The sequence below is a fragment of the Bos grunniens genome, chromosome 2, assembly GCF_055505025.1.
Source record: "Bos grunniens cultivar Pamir isolate PY7600 chromosome 2, Bosgru_T2T1.0, whole genome shotgun sequence".
Lineage (NCBI taxonomy): Eukaryota > Metazoa > Chordata > Mammalia > Artiodactyla > Bovidae > Bos > Bos grunniens.
The window spans coordinates 120,371,990-120,386,079 of record NC_141166.1 but is presented as its reverse complement, the minus strand read 5'-3'; positions in this window follow the sequence as shown (position 1 = coordinate 120,386,079).

The following is a 14,090-nucleotide window of genomic DNA, read 5'->3' as shown; positions in this document are numbered from 1 at the left end:
TAATGCTTAACCTGATGGCTTTAATGGTAAATACTAAACATTTAAAGAAGAATGATATCAATTCTGCACAAACTCTCCCAGAAAATAGTAGCAGGGAAATAACAAGGCCAGTGTTATTCTAACACCAAAGACAAAGACACTATATACAGACCAATCTCTCTCGAGAATACAGACGCAAAAATTCTCAAAGGGCTACCAAGTCAAATTCGAATAATTGTACACTAGAACCAAGTAGAATTTATTCCACCTGTGCAAAACTTGTCCAACATTTGAAAAACCAATTAAGGTAACTTATTACATCAACAGGCTAAATAAGAAAAATCGTATGATTATATAAATTAATGGAGGAAAAATATTTGACAAAACTCAACACTTATTCATGATAAAAACTCTCAACAAGCTAGGAATAGAGAGGAATTTCTTCAACTTGATAAAGGTCATTTACAAAAATTACAGTCAAAATCATACTTAATGATGAGAAAGTGGATGCTTCCCTTAAGATGGAGAATAAAAAAGGATGTTCCTTCTCACCACTCTTATTCAACATCATGCTGGAAGTCCTGGCTAGCACACTAAGAAAAAGATATAAAAGATTGGAAAGAAAGAAATAAAACTACCTTTGTTTGCATATGATATGGACATATTTATAGAAAAAAAATCATAGAATGAATGAAAATAAACAAAAAAACTCTGAAACAAATAAGTGATTTATCAAGATTGTGGGATACAAGGTTAATATACAAAAGTCAGTTGTTTACTATATATAAGCAGTAAAAAAAATGATAATATTAAATTTAAAAAATACTTACCACTAGAAAGTTAATTAGGTATAAATCTAATAAATGATCTCTAGAATCTGAATGAGGAAAACTAAATTTCTGATGGAAAAATATTGTTAAGATGTCAATTAGTTCTTTCCAACTTGATCTATAGTTTCAATGCAATTCCAATCAAAATTACAGCAAAGTATTTTGTGGATATTGAAAAACTGATTCTAAAATTTACAAGGAAACAAAATCTCAGAATAGCCAACACAGTACTGACAAAGAATAAAGTAGGAGACTCAACTTCAAAACTTACCATACAGTGACAGTAATCAATTCTGTGTGGTTTTGGTGAGAGAACAGGCATATAGATCAATGCAACAGAACATGGAAACCAGAAATAGACCCAAACAAATATAGTCAATTGAACCCTGATAAAAGAACAAAAATGATTGAAAGAAAAAGGATAATCTCTTCAATAGACAGTCGGATATCCATAAGCAAAAAAATAAATCCAAACACAGACCTTTCACAAAAACTAAAAGGAATCATAGATCTAAAATATAAAATATACTATGAAACTTCTAGAGGCTAAAGGAATAAATTCTAGGCTTGAATTATACAATGAACTTTTAGATATACCATCAAAAATGCCTTTGTGAAAGACAAAATTAGTAAATTAGACTTTATTAAAATTAAAAGCTTCTGCTCTACAAAATACACTTAATAGAATCAAAATTCAAGCCACAGACTGGGCAAAATATTTGAAAAATATGTATCTGATAAAGAACTTACATCCAAAGTATACAAAATACTGTTGAAGCTCAACAGTAAGTAAAGAAACAATCGAAGGAGGAATTGGGTTGGATTTTTGCCATTCTAATAAGCCATTCATCGTTACTGTAATTTGCAATTCCCTAATGGCAAACAGTGGTATCTTTCACATGCCTTATGCTTAAAACAATGAAATACACACTTATTAGAATGACTAAAATCCAAGTCTTGATAATACCAAATGCTAGTGAGGATGGAGAAAAACAGAAATTCATTAAATGCTATTGGGAACACAAAATTCTATAACCACTTTGAAAGAAGGTTTGATAACCTATTATTCAGCTAAACATAGTATTACCATATGATCCAAAAAACAGGCTTCCAGGCATTTACCCAGTTAATTTGAAAATTCACACTAAAACCTACATGTGAATATCTATAGCAGCTTATTCACAATAGTCAGAAACAGGAAACAACAATGATGCCTTTAAATAGGTGAATGGATAAGCAGACTGATACACACATACAGTAAAATAATATTCTGAGATAAAAATAAATGAGCTATCAACCATGAAAATACATGGAGGAATCTTAAATGAGTATTTCTACATCTTAAAATCCTATATACTCCATGATTCCGATTGCAGCACATTCTGAAAAAGGCAAGACTATAGCAATGATAAGACCGAGGGATCAGGAGAAAGGAAGCGCTGATCAGGAGAAGCACTGGAGGTTTTTTCAGAGTAGTTAAACTTTTCCATGCAATAGTGTAGTTGTAGAAACGTGACACCATATATTTGTGAAAATTTAGGTGCTGATCTAAGTAACTGGAGAAATGAATGGAATCTCTAAGACTAAAGATAAAACAAACTGTACATAAACACTCTTCTCTAGTCGAGAAAGCTATCTCTCATGGGACTACAGGTTAAGAATTCTGATACCGTTATATATGTACACTAGAAGTGAACAGTTAAGTATATGGATGACTAATGGTGGGAGTTGGATTTCGCACTGTTAGAGTGTAAGGTTATATAAGTAAGCAAAAGAAAGCTAGAAAGATCTATGCAGTAATAGATTATGAGTTGGAGACATTAATATAAACTCAGGTTTAGCTTTATATAGACACAGTTTATTTCATTTCTTACAGAAATATTTATGTGAAAGTTAAAGTCAGTCGTGTCCAACTCTTTGCAACCCCATGGACTATATAGTCCCTGGAATTCTCCAGGCCAGAATACTGGAGTGGGTAGCCTTTCTCTTACTTCTCCAGGGGATCTTTCCAACCGAGGGATGGAACCCAGATCTCCTGCGTTGCAGGCGGATTCTTTACCAGATGAGTCACAAGGGAAGCCCAAGAATACTGGAATGGATAACGTATCCCTTCTCTAGCAGATCTTTCTGACCCAGGAATCGAACCCAGGTCTTCTGCATTGCTGGCAGATTCTTTACCAACTGAGCTATCAGGGAAGCTATAGATATGTGTAAATATACAGAGCAAAAAAATACATGTATGTATATTAATCTATCAGTTGAAAGGGCCTAGAAGCAAGCACACTTCAACAAGTGTGTGTTGCTACTTCAACAAGTAGCAACAAGCACATCTAGCACCCAGATCTTGGTTTCTGAATACTCTACATCATTAAAATGAACCAGAGTTCCTAGAAGAAATAGTTGGTTCTAAGACTGGGACAAGAAATATATGAGTAGAGGCTAGAGTATCTTATAGTGTCAAAAAATAAGGATATGCTAAAAAACACAAAACTATAATAATGGTGGAATGTCAAAGGGACACAGGGTCAACTGAAAGAGCTCTCAGTGGCCAAGGCTGGAACAATTTGAGCAACAAATAAATAGTAATATTAGTTATAACCCTAAGTAAAAAAAAAAAAAAAAATCCATGAGCCTATACTGATTTAACCACTGCTGGGTTATCCAAATTTGCTGATATATTGAGTGCAGCACTTTAAGAGCATCATCTTTTAGGATTTTAAATAGTTATGTTGGAATTTCATCACCTCCACTTGGACAAAACTTGGCAACTGAACAGCAACAAAATACTGATATAAACAGTCGAATCAACAGTAAGAAGAGATAAATCTCCCATGCAGAAGAATCCAAATAATTTATGTAGATATTCCACTTTTAAGTAGAGGAGTATAATTCCTTACTCCTTAGTGTGAGCTGTGCATAGTGATTTCCCTTCATCCAGTGTGAAAAGAGGAAGAAGAGTAACTTCATAATCAAGAATCCTAACACTACATCAGCTAAGTGATCAAGGTCAACAGCAACAGTGATGTTGACAGAATGTCAAAAGAATGTATGACAGAATGTATCCTTGATTCAATGTGATGAAAATGGCTCTTCATCTTTGTGGTCTTTCTCCCAAACCCAAAATCCCAGTCACTCAAGATTAGATCATCAGGCAATTTTCAAATGAAGACATTTACAAAATACCTGACAAGTACTGCTCAAAACTATCAAGGTTTTGTTATTAAAAACAAGGAAAATCTGAGAAATTGTCATGTCTAAATAAGAGCATAAAGAAACAGAATGACTACATGTAAATGTGATATTGTGGATGGGTCCTGGATTAGAAAGAGACCATCAGACAAAGATAAAAGAAAATGAAAGAAAGTATAAACATTAGTTAATAATAATGTATTAGCATTGTTTTGCTAATTGTAATTCTTACACTATAATTATGTAAAGTGTTAATAATAGGGGAAATTGAGTAAGAGGTATATGGGAATTCTTAGGCCCATCTTCACAAATTTTCTGTAAATCTAAAATTGTTTTAAAAAATAAAGTTTATTAAATGCTAAAAGAAAAAAAGGCAAATTTATCTTTGCACTGCCAGCTCTGTATAAATCAACTTAAAATGACACATCTTAAATCAGAAAAACACATTATATCAGCAAAAAGAAACCCCAAATGCAGCTTTTCCCTTTGGCCAAAAGATTATCCTCCTGTTTCTTATAACACCTGTAGAGCTTTGTAAGAAGATCAGAAATGACAACCAAGTTTTCATAAGCCATTTGTTCCTATAAAATTTAACAAAGCTTTCATATATACTAAAGTCAATAAACTTACCAACAAAATGACCATTTTAGGTAAGTGTTACTAGTCTAAAGAGGGACCTTAATTAATCTTGGAAATAGATTATTCATATTGGATGTTGTGTTAAGTTTGAAAGTCAGTCCCCAGGAAAGCCAAGAGAGAAACTATTCTCATACCAACTTCCTCTCAAAACCTCTAGGATTGATTTTCAATTAACGGTGTCTCCGAAGTGAATCTATATATTATTAGTGTTTGTTAATTTGGGCCTTATGTAGACATTGTTTAACATAGGCACTGATTAAAATAGACATTCAAAAGTTAATGTGAAGAGGGAAAGAGTCATAAGAAGAGAAAAGAATTATCAAGAATCTGTGTATCATTTAGTGTTCCATGTAGACAACAGAAGACATTGGGGCTATAGCAAAGCAAAGAAATTTAATACTGAGAATGAGGTTTATACACAATTGCTGGATAGTTTACAAGTGCTCTGGGCTGGGCCTCTAGGAGCAATTCCCAGATCATCACTGCATAACTGGAATAAACCGCTACCTTGACTACAGACAGGAAACTGGGAAGCAAGAAGACAGTGCCTCACATCTGCTCCAAGTATCAGGAAGCTGCTGCTGGAAGTAGCAGGCCCTGCAAGGAGAAAAATGCATGACCCTTCCAGGCCCCCCTGTCTCTACTTCACTCTGCTCTGCATTCAAGACTCTCATGAAAGCATTTGATTGATTGAACTTAAATTACTTCTGGAGCTTCTGCTCAAAAGGAAGTCTGAAAAATGTACTTTTAAGCTCCTTAGTCTCTGCCATACAGAAAGAACATTAAGGAAGGTGGAATAAATGTTGAGTCAGTCGATCTAGCTTATCCACCATATGTGACATTGGATGACTGTAATGTGAGTAATGCATTTGAGGGGCTATTATCAACTGGCCTCTTACTGGAGACATATTTTTCCTCTAGAGTTTAACAATGATCTATTCATATAGATCTTGTGGCAGATGTATCACTCAGAAACCCAGATGAGCCAAAAGTAGAACACCCACTCAAGTTGTCACAACATCATAGATCATCTGCATTTGTTCTCCTAAAACATATACATACCACAGGATCTGCATCCAAAATCACTTTTTCAAAGATTTTTCCAAGATTCATGTAATCTCTCTTTGGATTTCTTGCAATGTGCACACATTCACACATATACATACACTGTCTCACAAACACACTCTATTCAGTTTTAAACATAAGAAGAGCCCCTGTGGATATACACATACCTATTAATTATCAAGATGACTTTATCCGAGCTCACAACTTTCATATTTGTCCTTCCAAATTAAAATCTTTTCCCCCAGAATACAAAGTTAGCACTGGCTATTTGTAGCATTATCAAATATTCTTACAGGCTAAGCTCCTACTTGAGCTCTTGCTTTCTAACATAGACAGCTTCATCACTAACTTAGCCTGGTTTTCTACAGATAAAAATAAATGATTAAATTTCTATTCCATTAAGTGACAAACAAGTTATCCTAGAAAAAATACTAAATAGATATAAAAATTAGCCTAATTATACTTTGCACAGAGTAGTATCCTGTGGATCAAGTTGGAGGAAAAAAACTCCTTAGACAAACAAAAATTAAAGAAAATCTAGTAGGACTGGTTTCCAAGATGGATTAGAAAAGATTATTATAGTCAAAAGAATTATTGTTGAATGGGATATGAATGATCTCTTAAATAGCAATCAGAACAAGAGTCCTGTTCCGCTTGTTCAGTTCTCCTGTGGATCTTGATCAGCCATGTGTCACTCCACTCCTGTTGCATTTGTGGGTAAAGACAGATGAGATGCAAGAAACTGCCAGCCATTTCTGAACTGCTGCAGAACCTTTCAAAGTGCCTCTCAATTAAAGATGGTACCAATGAAAATGCACAATTTTGAAACAAAATCTTCCTCTATTTTTTATTCATTCTTTAAATTCTTTCTAAATGACATACTCTACGATAGAAACTGTTACCAAAAAGTTCTTTAAACCAACTGGAAATAACAATAAAGAAGAGATCTGGGCACAAAACTTAAAAAATAAAAGCTAAAATAACCTTCTCTTCCCAGTCTATAAAATTCCTCAGATAAATTTTTGAAATGAGTATTCATCACTCAGAAAGAGTGCCAAGAAATAGTTATTTAAAAGGACCCTAAATTTAACATGCTTTCACTTGAATTGCTACTATATCAAGAAAAGAATGTACCACATTGAATTTACTAGCACGCATCAATTTATTCAATGAAACGTCTATTCCCCAGGTAAAATATACTTCATTTTATCTTCACTTTTGTACACCACACTTCTTCAAGTGTGATGTACAATAGGAGTTATTTGTGAATGTCTTCAGGAGAGACAAAAAAAAAGGAAGAAACAAAAATTTGCACTATCAGATTTTCACTAAAGTCCAGTCTTACACACACTATAATTTTATGAACCAAAATCAGCAAAGCATAATATAATAGGCTTCTATCAAAGAAAGTTACTTTTTAAATCAGAAGTAACCTATATTTTATTTTTCTTTAGATATGAACTTTAAGAATTATTTTATAATAAAATTAAAGCTGTCAAAATCACAGGTGAATAGTAATATTCCCTCATGCTTCATTTTTCTATCAAACATTTCTAAGACTTTTTGAGCTAGAAAACTATAACCCTATCTTTTCTCTATTTTTGGTTATCAATCAACTGATAATAATTTAAAAATAGGTAAGTAGCAGAAGTTTATTAAATAACAAAACTTTTTAGACCATATACACAGGGCAAAAAACCAGCATATAGTTAGTACCTACAGCCTTGTTGTGGTGAAGGAGCTTGCATAACTCAGTGAAACTGAGTCAAGCCATGCAGGGTCATCTAAGACAGACGTGTCATAGTGAAGAGTTCTGACAAAATGTTGTCCACTGGAGGAGGGAATGGCAAACCACTCCAATACTCTTGCTGTGAGAACCACATGAACAGTATGAAAAGACAAGAAGATATGACACTGGAATATGAGTCTCTCAGGTGAAAGGTGTCCAATACGCTCCTGGGGAAGAGCAGAAGGCAATTACTTACAGCTTCAGAAAGAATGAAGCAGCTGGGCCAAAGCCGAGATGATGCTCAGTTGCGGATGTGTCTGGTGGTGAAAGTCCAATGCTGTAAAGAACAATGTTGCATAGAAATCTGGAATGTTAAGTCCATGAATCAAGGTAAATTGGATGTGATCAAAAAGGAGATGGCAAGAGTGACCATCGACATCTTAGGAATCAGTGAATTAAAGTGGACCAGAATGGGTGAATTTAATTCAGATGAGCATTAAGTACAGTAGGCACGAATCTCTTAGAAGAAATGGAGTAGCCCTCATAGTCTACAAAAGTGTCTGAAGTGCAGCACTTGGATGCAATCTCAAAAATGACAGAATAATCTCAGTTCATTTCCAAGGCAAACCATTCAACATCAGAGTAATTCAAGTCTATGTCCCAACTACTAATGCCAAAGAAGATGAAGTTGAATGATTCTATGAAGACATACAAGACCTTCAAGAACTAATACTCAAAAAAGGTGTCATTTTCATCATGGGGGACTGGAATGCAAAAGTAGGAAGTCAAGAGATACTGGGAGTAACAGGCAAGTTTGGCCTTGAAGTATAACATGAAGCAGGGCAAAGGCTAACAGAGTTTTGCCAAGAGAATGCACTCATCATAGGAAACACCCTTTTCCAACAACACAAGAGACGACTCTACACATGGACATCACCAGATGGTAAATATCAAAATCAGATCAATGATATTCTTTTCAGCCAAAGATGGAAAAGCTCTATACAGTCAGCAAAAACAAAACCAGGAGCTGACTGTGGCTCATATCATGAATTCCTTGTTGCAAAATTCAGACTTAAATTGAAGAAAGTAGGGACAACCACTAGGCCATTCAAGTATGACCTAAATTAAACCTCTTATGACTATACACTGGAGGTGATGAATGGATTCAAGGGATTAGATCTGGTAGACAGAGTACCTGAAGAACTATGGATAAAAATTTCTAACATTGTCCAAGAGGCAGTGATCAAAACCATCCCAAAGAAAAAGGAATGCAAGAAGGCAGAGTGGTTGTCTAAGGAGGGGTTACAAAAGAAGAAAAGCGAAAGCAAGGGAGAAGAGAAGCATATACCCAACTGAATGCAGAGTTCCAGAGAACAGCAAGGAGAGATAAGAAAGCCTTCTTATATGAACAATGCAAAGAAATAGAGGAAAACAATAGAATGGGAAAGACTAGAGATCTCTTCAAGAAAATTGGAGATATCAAGGGAACACTTTTTGCAAGGATGGTTCAATAAAGGACAGAAACAGTAAGGACCTACCTAACAGAAGCAGAAGAGATTAAGAGGTAGCAAGAATACACAGAAGAATTGTATACAAAAGGTCTTAATGACCTAGATAACCACAATGGTGTGTTCACTCACCTAGAGCCAGACATCCTGGAGCATGAAGTCAAGTGGGCTTAGGAAGCATTATTGCAAACAAAACTAGTGGAGGTGATGGAATTCCAGCTGAGCTATTTCAAATCCTAAAAGATGATGCTCTTAAAGTGCTGCAATCAGTATGTCAGCAAATTTGGAAAACTCAGCAGTGGCCACAGGACTGGAAAATGTCAATTTTCAGTCCAATTCCAAATAAGAGCTGTGCCCCAAAATTTCAAACTACCATACAATTATGCTCATTTCCCATGCTAGTAAGGTTATGCTCAAAATCCTCCTAGCTAGGCTTCAGTAGTAAGAACTTCCAGATGTACAAGATGGATTTAGAAAAGGCAGGCCATACCATCATCTCGTTTCTTCTGTGGCCCAAGATATGCACTGACTGTACACCCTTCAGGGAAGATAGTCCATCTCGTTGCAATAAGAAAAGTGTCCGGACCAAAAAAATTCTTTTTGGAAACCACCTGTTTTGTCAAAAGTTATCCATGCTCTAATTTGAATTATTAAGTTGGGGCCACTAAATATAGCACAAAAAGGGAAACCAATACCGAATAAATATATAATCTCCCCAAATTTTCACAAATTAATTCCACATCCACCATTTCAGTGTGAACATGGTTTTGATGAAATGTTTTCATAAGAAGCAAACAAGTGTCAGGGGACATTCTGCTTAAGCTAGTTATAAAGGACCAGATTTCACTGGGAAATGAATCTCAAAGGAAAACTGCCTTCACATTGTGTTCACATCTGTCCTCACAGGCTTTTTTAAAGCAAACAAATACAATAAGGTTGAGGCTGAAGGAGTCTGTGATAAAGAGGAATCAAACTACTGATATTTCTCCCCTTCTCTGGGGAAAAACACTGAGTCAGTGCCAAAAGTAAATGATATGGACTGATATGGACCCATTTTTTGTTTTCATTTTAGCATGGGTGACCTCTATGAAGATCATACCAGAAAGGGCAGCTAGTTATCCCCGAAAGTTTTCTTAATTACACCTAAATGCTTACTTTTCAGAGTTTTTTTTTAATTGAATATATTATGCTACAATGGAATAGTCACCAGTTAAGTGTATCACAAGCAACCCCAAATCATCTTTTCCTGGCAGAATCCATCATATCACAGCTAATCTTATCACATTTTTATAACGTGAACTTGAGCCAGACAGATTATCAAATATGTTGCAAGAGTCTCAGATAATTCTGGGTGTTTACTGATGTTCATTCTATATTCCCCAACAAGGTCATTGTAAGAATATTTTTCGGTAATATTCTTATTTATCCTATCAAGAATATTTACAATTAAAATGAAGAAAGTATCAGTGGAAAAAAATTGATGAGTTGGTCTATGAAAGAATCTATAAACACTGCACATTTAATTCAGGCAAGTATGACAATGGCTTCTAATATTAGAAGGTCACAGCCTGAAGTATATTCCAAACTTGATACAACTTCTCCTAAGATAACGGCTACTGATTATCTTGGCAGAGCTGGTTTATCCAGCTATATTCTCTCTGCAAGAAGAACAAGGATATGTTCTTAAAAGCCAAGAAGGCATAAGGACTCAGATGAAAATCTAAAGGGATTCCACATAGTGTCAGATGTGATAATCCTTTATTTTTCCCCCTAATCCTTTATCTCACTTTTGTGAACATGGGAATAATGGCTATACACAGAAAGCTTAGGGTTAAAGAAGCTGATGTCCTGGAAGGAGAAAAAAGTTCAAATTTTTTTCAGCCATTGGTGCAGGATATAGGAATATTTAGATTTTGAGAGACAGAAGTAACACTTTTCAAAGATTTCTTATAAATGTTATTGAAGTAAGTTTAAAATCAACAAATTATGTGGATATTAAACATATTGGAGCAAAAGCAATTAAGAAATTGTTGTCAGTTTTTTTTTTTTTTAATCATAGTAAGGCAAGTAACTGAGGGGTTGCACAGTCATTAAACAATAGTCTAGATTTAATATTCAAAACAAGGAAATAAAGTTAATTATTATTCTTAAATATTTTTAAGTAACAGGCTCTTCCACAAGGTGGTAATAGCTAGTTCAATTTTCAGTCACGCGTCTCACAGAAATTTTCATTAAAATTCTTACAGAGACATAAAGTTTTAACAGTAGTAGAAGCCAAAGTTACTTATAAAAGTTTACTAAATTGTGGGAGGCAAATTCCCTTATAAAACTGCATAGACGAAGTGATTAAGAAATGATCAATGTCCATAACTAGGCTGTGTGATAGGATAGCCACTAGTCACATGTAGCTAATAAGTGCTTGAAATGTGACTATTCCAAATGGGAACATGCTGGAAATTTAAATTCCATGTTAACTATCAAAGATGTTCAACAAAAATAAGAATGTAATTACTTCATAAGCAATTTTTCTATTGGTTACTTGTTTAAACAATATTTTAAATATTGGGCTGACTGCAACATATTATAAAAATTGCTTTCATTTAGTTTTTGAAATGCAGTCACTAGAAAATTTTAAATTACATTATGTGACTGGAATATTTCTAAGAATGCTGGTTTCGATGTTTGGCCCAACAAAATCTCTCTAGAGAGAGATTACATTAAAGGAAGTTTCCACTCTCTTTCAGGGAGGCCTTAATGTAAGAGAAATGATGCCAAAACCACTGATCTCCCTTTCATATGAGATATATTCTTAGAAGTTCTTGGTGGTTCAGTGGGTAAAGAATCCACTTGCAATGCAGGAGATGCACATTCAATCTCTGGGTCAAGAAGATCCCCTGGAGGAGGGCATGGCAACCCACTCCAGTATTCTTTCCTGGAGAATCCTATGGACAGAGGAGTCTGGTGGGCTACAGTCCACAGGATTGCAAAGTCGGACATGACTGAAATGACTAAGCACACAAACACACATTCCTTGAGAGAGTCAAATTGGTTCTTCCTTCCATACTTCTGCCATCTATCTGTAACTTTCTCCTTATATCCATTAATGAAGCTACATCTCCTAGCAATGTGATACAGACAGAATAAAGAGCACAGGCTGTAACAGAGTACAACCTGAGGTTTCACTTTAATAGGACTGAGACAGGAAACACCACAGGAATCTTCAGTGTTAACAAGTGGCTAAAACTTTCTTCTAGCACACTGTTCAGGAATAAAGACACCTATTCATGTTACAGAGAATAGGTAGGCAATCAAATAAAAATAACTCTTTCCCTATGTCAAAGGAGTAGTTAAAAAAAAAGATTTTATAAAATAGAAATTTCACTAGTAACTGCGACGATCAACTTTTGCTCTACTGTGTAGTCGAAGAATCAGAATCTGGCAGCACAGAGATATACAATAAAGAGGATCAAAGCAAATGAACATATCTTGTCCAGTGGCATATTGGGTTTGCCTAGATCTCTTTCAATTCAAGAAAGATTTCATAGGATAAAACAAGGAAATGAACCCATGTAGGTAACATTCCAACTCAGAGAAACACTGATGAACTTTCAGTGTTGGAGAGCCTAGGATGATGATAGGTTTGCAGCTGGAGTCTTGAGAGAAATCCATGGATCCTTGAGGAAAAAGCTGACATGGCCTCAAGAGTATACCTAGATTTCCTCATCCTTGAATAATAGAGGAAGGGACTTTCCCAGCGGTAAAGTGGTCAAGACTCTGAGCTTCCAATGCAGAGGACATGTGCTTGATCCTGCTCAGAAAACAGATTCCACATGCTATGTGGTGCAGCCAAATAAATCAGTTCAGTCCAACTATTTGCAACCCCATGGACTGCAGCACGCCAGGCCTCCCTGTCCATCACCAACTCCCAGAGTTTACTCAAACTCATGTCCATTGAGTCATTGATGCCATCCAACCATCATCATCCTCTGTCATGCCCTTTCCTCCCACCTGCCAAATAAATAAGTAAATTTAAAAAAAAATCTATAACTAAATAGAGGAAGATGCAGACAATGGAGCCAAATAAATCCAGAAAACCAAGAATCTTCCCCCAGACTTTTGTTTGGCTTCAATCAGCAAATGAGTTATCAACAATGATCATTGTAATTCAAGATGATGGAAAGAAACTGAGTTCATGAAGACACTGTTAAGCCCCTGAATCAATAGAATATCAACCCAACTTCTAAACTATCAATTAAAATAAAATAATTTTTCATATATTCTCTTTATTTTCAACTACCTTAAAATCCATTATGTTACTTTTCATAAGAAGCTTCTTAATTAATACGAGAAGACTAATAGGATAGAAAATTGTGATGGGCAGTAAATCTTAAAATTCACATTGCTAAATCCAAATAAACAATGTCAGATTATGGGAATGTGTCATATATGTGATAAATTTAAGTTTCTTAAAATACAAAAGAGACACTACAATGGAAATCCTAATATTCACTTGGTACTAAAATTTCTCTACTAGAATTTGGAGCAAGGTGGGGCAAAGCCAGAGCAAGAGTTTTCAAAGATTTCACCTGGGATGTAGAAGTAAACCTTAGGGGAAAAAAATGACCAACGAGAGGTATAGTAATAATCAACATCACGGTGTTGTAATGTGCTCCCTTCACCTCTCTCCTTCCATCTACAACTAGTAAAACAGAACTTTTATGATTTAACATAGGATGCCCTATCCAACACAGTAGGATGCTAGAGAGATCCTCTCATTTATAGACCTGAAAATGAGTGGATTGAAACATAAACAGAAGGCAGAACCAGGGAAACAGTGAAGGTGGTGCCTGAGATTTCAGCTCTCTGGCTGCAGCAGCTAAGTCTGCACCCCAGAGAACCTCGTCAGAGATGGGGAGGTTGTGCACACAACTCTGCCTTCCCACCAGCAGAGGCACCCACGACCACAGGGAACCAGGCAGCAGAGGCAGCAGGGCCCATGCACTACATACACTATTCTTCCAGCTGCAGCGGTGCCCACAACGGTGGCCCCCCATCCCTAGCAGCGGCCACAGTGCCCACAAACCCAATGACCCTGGGGGCAGTGGGGGCACCTGTGGCCCCAGCTTACACTTCTCCTATGTCCACCGCAGC